The sequence below is a fragment of the Acartia tonsa genome, chromosome 12 (genome assembly GCF_053477335.1).
Source record: "Acartia tonsa isolate MP-2025a chromosome 12, ASM5347733v1, whole genome shotgun sequence".
Taxonomy (NCBI): Eukaryota; Metazoa; Arthropoda; class Copepoda; order Calanoida; family Acartiidae; genus Acartia; species Acartia tonsa.
This window is the reverse complement of record NC_137271.1, coordinates 24,970,836-24,980,795: the sequence shown is the minus strand read 5'-3', so window position 1 is coordinate 24,980,795 and position 9,960 is coordinate 24,970,836. Positions and strand designations below refer to the sequence as shown.

The 9,960-nt window shown below is 33.2% G+C and overlaps 1 long non-coding RNA gene across 1 annotated transcript; it reads right to left on the bottom strand.

The window, feature by feature from the left end:
• Window positions 1–732: 732 nt before the first annotated feature.
• LOC145334194 (uncharacterized) lies at window positions 733–8,611 on the bottom strand. Its single transcript, XR_013884769.1, has 3 exons — window positions 8,539–8,611; window positions 7,710–7,778; window positions 733–2,338 (listed from the first exon to the last, which is right to left on the bottom strand). It is a non-coding gene; the product is annotated as an uncharacterized LOC145334194 (long non-coding RNA).
• Between the last annotated feature and the right edge of the window lie 1,349 nt (window positions 8,612–9,960).

Below are 9,960 nucleotides of genomic sequence, written 5' to 3'. Positions count from 1 at the left end.
AACATGGTCCCAAATGATTTCAAATTGCCTAATTCGGCGAGAAATGCATTAAAAAAATTTTTTTGGTGGCGGCGGAAAACGGCGGCGGACGGAGGGAGCGGCGGTCCCGCCGCCGTTTTCTTAATTCAAATATTTTAAACTTACCAACCTAAAAAGATTTTGTTTCAATATCTTCAAAATCACAGGAGAATTACTGTATTTAAGATAGGCAGGGTTGCTTGTAAGGGGAAAATTTTTTGAAAAAAATAACATGGTCTCAAATGATTCCAAATTGCCTAATTCGGCGAGAAATGCAATAAAAAATTTTTTTTTGGTGGCGGCGGAAAACGGCGGCGGACGGCGGGAGCGGCGGTCCCGCCGCCGTTTTTTTGAAAGATACCACTAGTTGGGGTAATTAGTGACCCAGCCCAAAAGATTTCATCCAATTATCTCTAAAACTAAGGGAGTAGCATCCAAAATAAAATTGCTGGTATGTCGTGTGACGAGTCACCACATTTCCCCCCCCCCCTTTTTTTTTATATAGGTACCTATGTAAAAAATCTAAATTCATTTGAAATCATAAAAAATGTAAATTACTAGGTACATATTAATAACAGTTATTTTTTTAAATGAAAAGAAAAAAGAATTGTCATGAATCTCTTTCAATATTTTTGACTAAAATACATGACAACATTTTTACAAAATATTAATAGTTGAATAAAAAGACAAAATTAAACATCAGGATCTTCAAGTTTAAATTCTTCAATATCAATTTTATCAATATTGTCGTCGTAAGAGTCTTTATCATAAACATTATCATTATCAGATAGATAATCACCAGATGTTTCTTCTTTTATATAAATATCAACATCTTCCTCTTTAACAGAGATACAATTCTCTTTGCAAGTTTCTTCAATATTCTTACTCTTCTCTTTCACTAATGGATGAACATATTTATGAATATTTAGAAGATCAATACTAGAAAATATTTTACTGCAAATAAAACAGCTAAAAGATTTCAACGCATTAGTTTCCTTGACAACATTTGTAGTTTTACCATCCTTATCTATTTGATCTGTCAGAGGATCTTTATTAAGAGTTTCTTCTTCACTAATAGAATCAAGACTGTGTTTATTATTTATTTCAGACAATGATTTTATTTCTAAAGGTGAAAGTTTCCTTAGCTTGACACATACATGTTTCATAGTTGATTGTAAGTGATTTTTTTCTTTGTGTCCTTTCATATGTTTATCTGTATAAATTGATGTTGTGAATGATTTACATGAATAGGGTTTCTCTCTGGTATGTGTTTTTACATGTCTATTTTTAGAACTAATATCTGAGAATGATTTACCAAATATTTCACATGAATATGGTTTCTCACCAGTATGTGTTCTCATATGTCTATTAATCTTGCTTGATTCTGAGAATGATTTACAACATACCGTACATGAGAATGGTTTCTATCTAGTATGAGTTCTTATAGGTGTATCTTTATTTATTTTCTCTGAGAATGAATTTATTTCACAAGAATATGGTTTATCTCCAATATGTGTTCTCATATGAGCTATACAAAATAATTTACCACCTATCCCACATAAATATGGTTTCTCCTCAGAGTGCGTTCTCATATGTCCTTTTTTACTATCTACGCGTGTAAAAGTTTTAACACAAATATTACATAAATATGGCTTCTTTCTGGTATGTGTTCTCATATTTTTATCTCTACTTCCTTTTTTGAAAAAATATTTACCACATAGAAAGCATGAATATGGTTTCTCACCAGTATGTGTTCTTCTATGAGTGTCTTTATGACCTAATTGGGAGAATAATTTACCACATATATCACATGAATACGGTTTCACACCAGTATGAGTTCTCATATGTGCATCTTTACTTTGAGCTGTGGTAAATGATTTCTCACATATTTCACATGAATATGGTTTTTCACCAGTATGTGTTCTCATATGTGCATTTTTATTTTGAGCTGTGGTGAATGATTTCTCACATATATTACATGCATAAGGCTTCTCCCCTGTATGTGTTCTCATATGTATGTCTTTGTGATGATATAAAGAAAATGATTTCCCACATATTTCACAGGAATATGGTTTTTCACCAGTATGTGTTCTCATATGTCTATCTTTACTTTGAGATTGAGAAAATGATATCCCACATATTTCACATGAATATGGTTTCTCACCAGTATGTGTTCTCATATGAATGTCTCTACTACTAGCTGTAGTAAATGTTTTGCCACAAATCTGACAAGAGTTCTTCTCTTTTTCACTATTCATTATTCTATGCTGTTATACAATTATATATATTTAATATTCCTGCAGTGGCACCAGTCTTAAATCTGAAATAGTAAACTTATATAATTTTGAATAAATTAAAATATTTACTTATTAATTCTTTCTATTCTTTACTATTATAATGTATATTGTTTTAAATGGTATTAAAATAAAACACCTGCCATACTTAATAGTAGGTAATATACTGCATTATTATAAATAAGTCTTACGTCCGATATAAAATTATTTAAACCAAATTAATTGTTATTATCCGATGGTTGTACTTCAAAGCTATACATAGTTAAATAGTTCAATATTGAATAAGATTATTTTTCAATAGATTTAACTAATAGCTAAGGGGGGGGGGGCGTAATGACATAAGCTCTTAAACCGTGAGCAAAATGGTCTAAATATTGAGCTAGACCCTTCAAACTTGGTATATAAGCTTAGTCCTGTAGGTATTACATCTAAATGGCAAAAAAATCCAAAATTTTTTATTTTTAGGTTAGGTTAGGTAAGAAAAACCCTGCGGAAATGGGGTTTTTAGGCTTTTTTTTTGTCTATTTTGATGTGGAAACTTGCCTTAAATTGTTTTTTCTTAGGGTTTTAACTTAAATACACTGTATCTATTCATATGGACATTATTTAAGATGATTCAGCAAGTCGGGGACCGACCCCAGGGGGCTAGGTGGGTGGCCCGCAGGGGTTAAGTTAATTTTTCCCAATATATTTGTTGTGATACATCAAATTATAGGTTTTTTAGGTCAAGGAACTCAAATTCAGAGCTAAAATAAGCATTAGACTAATCTGAAGCTAGCCCCAGCGGGCTAGGTTGGTGGCCCGCAGGGGTTAAGTGCATTTTTTCTAATATATATCTTGTTATATATCAAACTATAGGTTTTTTAGGTCAAGAAACTCAAATTCTGAGCGAAAATTAGCATTAGACTGACCTGAAGCTAACCCCCCCGGGCTAGGTTGGTTTTCTGCAGGGCTTAAGAGCATTTACCTAACCTAACCTAGAAACTTAACTTATATTTTCACAGGTTTTTTTCTTGAACAAACTGTGTCTATTAATGAGGACTTTATTTAGGATGATTCAGCAAGTCGGGGACCGACCCCAGGGGGCTAGGTGGGTGGCCCGCAGGGGTTAAGTTCATTTTTCCCAATATATTTGATGTGATACATCAAATTATAGGTTTTTTAGGTCAAGGAACTCAAATTCAGAGCTAAAATAAGCATTAGACTAATCTGAAGCTAGCCCCAGCGGGCTAGGTTGGTGACCCGCAGGGGTTAAGTGCATTTTTTCTAATATATATCTTCTTATATATTAAACTATAGGCTTTTTAGGTCAAGAAACTCAAATTCTGAGCGAAAATTAGCATTAGACTAACCTGAAGCTAACCACTCCGGGCTAGGTTGGTTTTCTGCAGGGCTTAAGAGCATTTACCTAACCTAACCTAGAAACTTACTTATATTTTTACAGGTTTTTTTCTTGAATAAACTGTGTCTATTAATGAAGACTTTATTTAAGATGATCCAGCAAGTCGGGGACCAACCCCAGCGGGCTAGGTGGGTGGCCCGCAGGGGTTAAGTGCATTTTCCCCAATATATATGATGTGATACATCAAATGATATGTTTTTTAGGTCAAAGAACTCAAATTCAGAGCTAAAATAACAATAGAATAATCTGAAGCTAACCCCAGCGGGCTAGCTGGGTTGCCCACGAAGTTTTAAGATTTTTTGGATAGGCCTCCAGGTTCCGGAGCTCCAGGCCTCCAGGTGCTCTCTGTACAGGTAAAAATGAAAAAAAAAAAATTTAAGTTAAAAATCAACTTACAAAACAAAATATGCATCTTTTTTCTTCAAATATGTGAATAATATTAAAAAAGATGCATATTTTGTTTTATAAGTTGACCTGTAACTTAAAAAAAAATTTTTTTTTTCATTTTTACCTGTACAGAGACCACTTGGAGGCATGGAGCTCCGGAACCTGGAGGCCTATCCAAAAAATCTTAAAACTTCGTGAAATTCATCATATAAGAATGATTTTATCACTAAACACCTATCCTCTCAGTCCAAAGATAAAGCCTAGGTGCCAGGTTTACGCAAATGTGTCAAAACTTCCCCCCCCCCCCCCCCTTATATGTTTTTTAGGTCAAAGAACTCAAATTCAGAGCTGAAATAAGCATTAGACTAATCTGAAGCTAACCCCAGCGGGCTAGATAGGTAGCCCACAGGGCTTAAGTGCATTTTACCCAACCTAACCTAGAAACTTACATTTAATATTTTTTTTTAGGTTTTTTTTCAAATAAACTGTCCATTCATGAGGATCTTTTTTCAGATGATCCAGCAAGTCGAAGACCGACCCCAGCGGGCTAGGTGGGTGTCCCTCAGGGGTTAAATGCATTTTTTTTTAAAGTATGTGTTGTCATACATCCAAATATAGGTTTTTAAGGTCAAGAAACTCAAATTTACAGCTAGTAAAAGCATCAGACTAATCTGAAGCTAGCCCCAGCGGGCTAGGTGGGTTGCCTGCAAGTCTTAGGTGCATTTTACCTAACCTAACCTAGAACCTTACTTGTTTTTTTTTATGGTTTTTTTCTGGAATAAACTGTGTCTATTTATTAGAACATTATTTAAGATTTAAGACCCCAGCAGGCTAGGTGCGTTGCCCGCAGGGGTTAAGTGCATTTTTAGTTGTCATACATAAAATTATAGGTTTTTTAGGTCCAGAAATTCAAAGGGGTAGTTTCACGAAATGCATTTGAACTTAATTTAGTGAAATGTATATTTTTTCCTGGTTAATTGGTTAAACTACATTTATATGGCATATATTTGAAAGAATTTTAATTTTGATAGTACAATGTTAGCGGTGGAAGAATTTAATATGCTAATAGGATACAATTTTTTAATTTAATGTATACCACATACCATGAAAAAACTAGCATCAGGTTGCTATTGTGTTTTTTTAGCTCCAAATTGACTTTAAAAACCTATAGTTTGATGTATAACAACACATAATTTGGAAAATTTACCCCTGCAGGCCACCCACCTAATCCGCGGGGGTTAGCCTTAGGTCAGTCTAATGCTTAAAATAGCTCTGAATTTGAGTTTCTTGACACAAAAAACCTATAAATTGATGTATGACAACACATACTTTAGAAAAAATGCACTACACCCCTGTGGGCCACCCACCTAGCCCGCTGGGGTCGGTCCCCAACTTGCTGGATTATCTAAAATAATGTCCTCATTAATAGACACAGTTTATTCAAGGAAAAAAACCAAAAAGAATAAGTAAGTTTCTAGGTTAGGTTAGGTAAAATGCACATAAGCCCTGTGGAAAATCTACCTAGCCCGCCGGGGTTAGCTTCAGGTAAGTCTTATGCCAATTTTAGCTCTGAATTTGAGTTTCTTGACCTTAAAAACCTTTATTTTGATATATAACAAGTTCTATATTGGAAATAATGCATTTAACCCCTGCGGGCCACCAACCTAGCCCGCTGGGGCTAGTTTCAGATTAGTCTTATGCTAATTCTGGCTCTGAATTTGGGTTAACTGACCTAAAAAACTTATAATTTGATGTATCGCAACATATATATTGGGAAAAATGCACTTAACCCCTGCGGGCCACCCACCTAGCCCCCTGGGGTCGGTCCCCGACTTGCTGAATCATCCTAAATAAAGTCCTCATTAATAGACACAGTTTATTCAAGAAAAAAACCTGTGAAAATATAAGTTAAGTTTCTAGGTTAGGTTAGGTAAATGCTCTTAAGCCCTGCAGAAAACCAACCTAGCCCGGGGGGGTTAGCTTCAGGTCAGTCTAATGCTAATTTTCGCTCAGAATTTGAGTTTCTTGACCTAAAAAACCTATAGTTTGATATATAACAAGATGTATATTAGAAAAAATGCACTTTACCCCTGCGGGCCACCAACCTAGCCCGCTGGGGCTAGCTTCAGATTAGTCTATTGCTTATTTTAGCTCTGAATTTGAGTTCCTTGACCTAAAAAACCTATAATTTGATGTATCACAACTAATATATTGGGAAAAATGAACTTAACCCCTGCGGGCCACCCACCTAGCCCCCTGGGGTCGGTCCCCGACTTGCTGAATCATCTTAAATAATGTCCATATGAATAGATACAGTGTATTTAAAGGGCGAATATAGGTTTGATATGATATGGGCTTATTTCAAGCGTGCAATTATATAGATTATAAATAACTTAAAGACATTGACATATTTAACTGTATAAGTCCGTTTCTAGCCTAAAACCGAACTGATTCGTTGATATAATTACGCCATTTCGCGTAACTTGTGTGGTTCCCTAAGAAATCCAAACATCCCTGCATCACACAAGGCTGCGTCGGAAGGTTGTATTATAAAGCTTTTGTTCAATCATAGTCATAATGAAGATGAAAGGAATGGGAAAAAAAAGGATGCTGCAACTTTTACTTTTGATCAAATAAATTTTTCATAACATAATTTTGTAAAAGTACATTGAAAAAGGGAGGGCTGAAAACTAATTTTAAAAAAATATTTCAAAATTAAAATATTATTTTTGTTTGCTAAAAGTTGCATCATGTTTGTGTCTTTACCCAGGCTACAAAGGGTAAATATATTTTACATATTATATATTTTTATATAAATAAATTGTATTCATCATGAATAAATCTAAAATCTTAGTAGAGAAAATAAATTTAAAAACTTAATATTTATCTTTATGATGCACTATAAAGCAAAATTTTTGACGCTATTTAAAATTTGAATAAAATACTATATAATTAAATAAAATAAACATTTTAATTATCATTTAAGATGCATGCCAATGAAATAATCAATTAAACTTAAGAGAACTAGTCAAAAAAAGTCTTGTAAAGGGCTAAAATAAACAATTTTGTAGGCCATCTCATTTATCATATGTTGAAGAAAACACGAAAATTGTAAAATCTACTTAAGGATTTTTTTGAATTTTTAAATTTAACATAGATATTCTAAAACTATGCAATGGCACCTTTGATATAAGCTCATATCATATCGAACCTATATTCGCCCTTTAAGTTAAAACCCTAAGAAAAAACAATTTAAGGCAAGTTTCCACATCAAAATAGACCAAAAAAAGCCTAAAAACCCCATTTCCGCAGGGTTTTTCTTACCTAACCTAACCTAAAAATAAAATTTTTTGGATTTTTTTGCCATTTAGATGTAATACCTATAGGACTAGGCTTATATACCAAGTTTGAAGGGTCTAGCTCAATATTTAGACCATTTTGCTCACGGTTTAAGAGCTTATGTCATTACGCCCCCCCCCCTTATATACTTTTAAATTTTAATAATTTAGATTTACAGTATATACAGTCATGATTGAAAAGAGAAATACTATCAAATTATAGAATCAGAAATTTATTATTAGAAATGCTACACTAATAACAATACTAACCAATAAAGGAGGCGAATAAGTTGAGACCTCAGTTCTGACTTGTACAACCAACAATATACCCTCAGCAGACTGAAACAATTAAATTAAAAAAGTGATTGCTGCTGTTTCCGATTTTGTTTAAATATTTTCAAAATCATGGATGTACCACATAAATTAGGATTTAGCTGAAGAAGTGGAAAATATGTATTACCATGTAAGAAAAAAATCATTGCTAAATTTGTAGGAAGAAAAATCCATTTCAATTTTAAAATTCAAAATTTTAAAAGGTAATCAGCTGAATACTATATTAATACAGTCAAGTAGAATACAGCAGAAGATCTAAAGGAATAAGTGAGAGTTGGGCAGTGGTTCATCACAATCGGGGTTAGGAGTCCTTTTACTTTTAGAATTACCAACAATTTCATTTCAGTCGGTTCTCCCTTGGTTTTTAGTATAATTTAAAAATTCACATGTCAGTAAATATAGGCAGTGAAAGCCTAAATCTTGGTCCATATACATAAAATTTACATTTCAAGTAGTCATTCTATCAAAGGTTTAGTAGCTTTTACTATTATGGATCTAATAAAACAGAGAATACACAAAGAACATACATTACAAATACATAGGTATGTCTGGAATAGAGTAAATATTATCAATGAATACGCAAAAATGCCACAAGATGATGGGAATGTTGACAAGAAAATCAAGCTTTATTAGCAGCTGAGTAAATTTCATTTCACCCATATACATACTGACAAAGTAAATTATAGAGTAGCTTTGCTACTAGAAATTCATATTCCTTTTTTTTTGTAAAATTACCTATGGAAAACAATAAAAATATTCTGCTCACCTATATTTTCCAATTTTCATCTACAGTTCTTATTCATATTTCACATTTACTCCATTTCATTTTGTATTCATCTGAAAAAATATTTTTAACATATGAAGTATATTCTGTACATGAAAAAATACAAGGAAAGTTTACAATTAATATAGGTTTACGACAACAAAACAAAGAGGTAGTTCTACAAAATGAGTTTAAATTTCATCTCATGAAAATTTCTGCATTTCTTAAACAGTTTTAGTTTTATCCTATGTAGTTTTTAAAAAAAAACTTTGTTAATGATATTCTACAGAAACTTAAGAAAATAAGAATCACTTAACTAGATTGTTACATCCTCAAAACATATATCTACCATATTATGCTATTGTAACAACATAAAACCATACTTTAAACATTTAGAATTACTGTACTCTACTATACTGTAGTTTTGTGGAAAATCTATGCTAGTTTTTGTAACAATCTATGCCCCCCCCCCCTCTCTTATATACACTGTGCAGAGTGTCTACCTCAACACCAACCTTTACCACTCCTACACACACAGGGCAGGGGTGCCCCTCAACACAATCACCGTTTGGAAGAAGTAGCAGTTCTTTGCGAGCTCCGGTGCTAGCACATCCAATTATATTTTCAATAGTTTTTTAATAAATATGCATACCAAGGTCCTCGAAAGAGGGCTTTGGGAATAAATACAGCTCACAAAAAAATAAATAAATGAATTTTCTTTTAAGTAGCATTTGATGTTTTTATATCTATTATTTCTGACACCCAGAGGGTTGGCTCAGTCGTAAAAAAATAAAGTCCAAATAGTAGTATGAAATTATGTTAAAGTGTTGTTTAAAAGTTAATAAAAGTTTACCCTTTCATGTGAACAGTCTTAAATTTTAAGAGATTAAAGATGAATTATACATTTTTGGGTACATTTTGGGTTCTACCATTATTCGATTATTCCCCTCTTTATTCTTTTAAGATAACAAATTTTTTATTAATACTGCATATACTTGTGGTGCCCAAAGACGGGTTATCTGTAAAGGTATTAAAATGGTATGCCACAATCTATATTTAATTTCTTATTTAAATCTGTTATCTTAACAAGATATCTACTATAAATTGTTAAATAACATTCATGGAACCATTTCTTTAAAATAACTTAAATCAGTAAATAAGATAATGGACTATAAATACATACACTAACGGCTTCGCCCCTAACCTCTAGGGGCTTTGCTCCAAGAGGTAAAATTACATCTTCTATTACCTACCATAGACGTCCAAGCTTTTTTTTTTTTGGGGGGGGGGGGTAATTCGTATTTTGGGGGGTAAAATTTTTACCCCGGGGGTAAAATTTGCTTGGGGGGGGGATAATTACCCCCCCTGAAGTCTGTTGGGGGGGGGGGGGTAAATTTAGTTTACCCACCCCCCAAAAGTAAAATT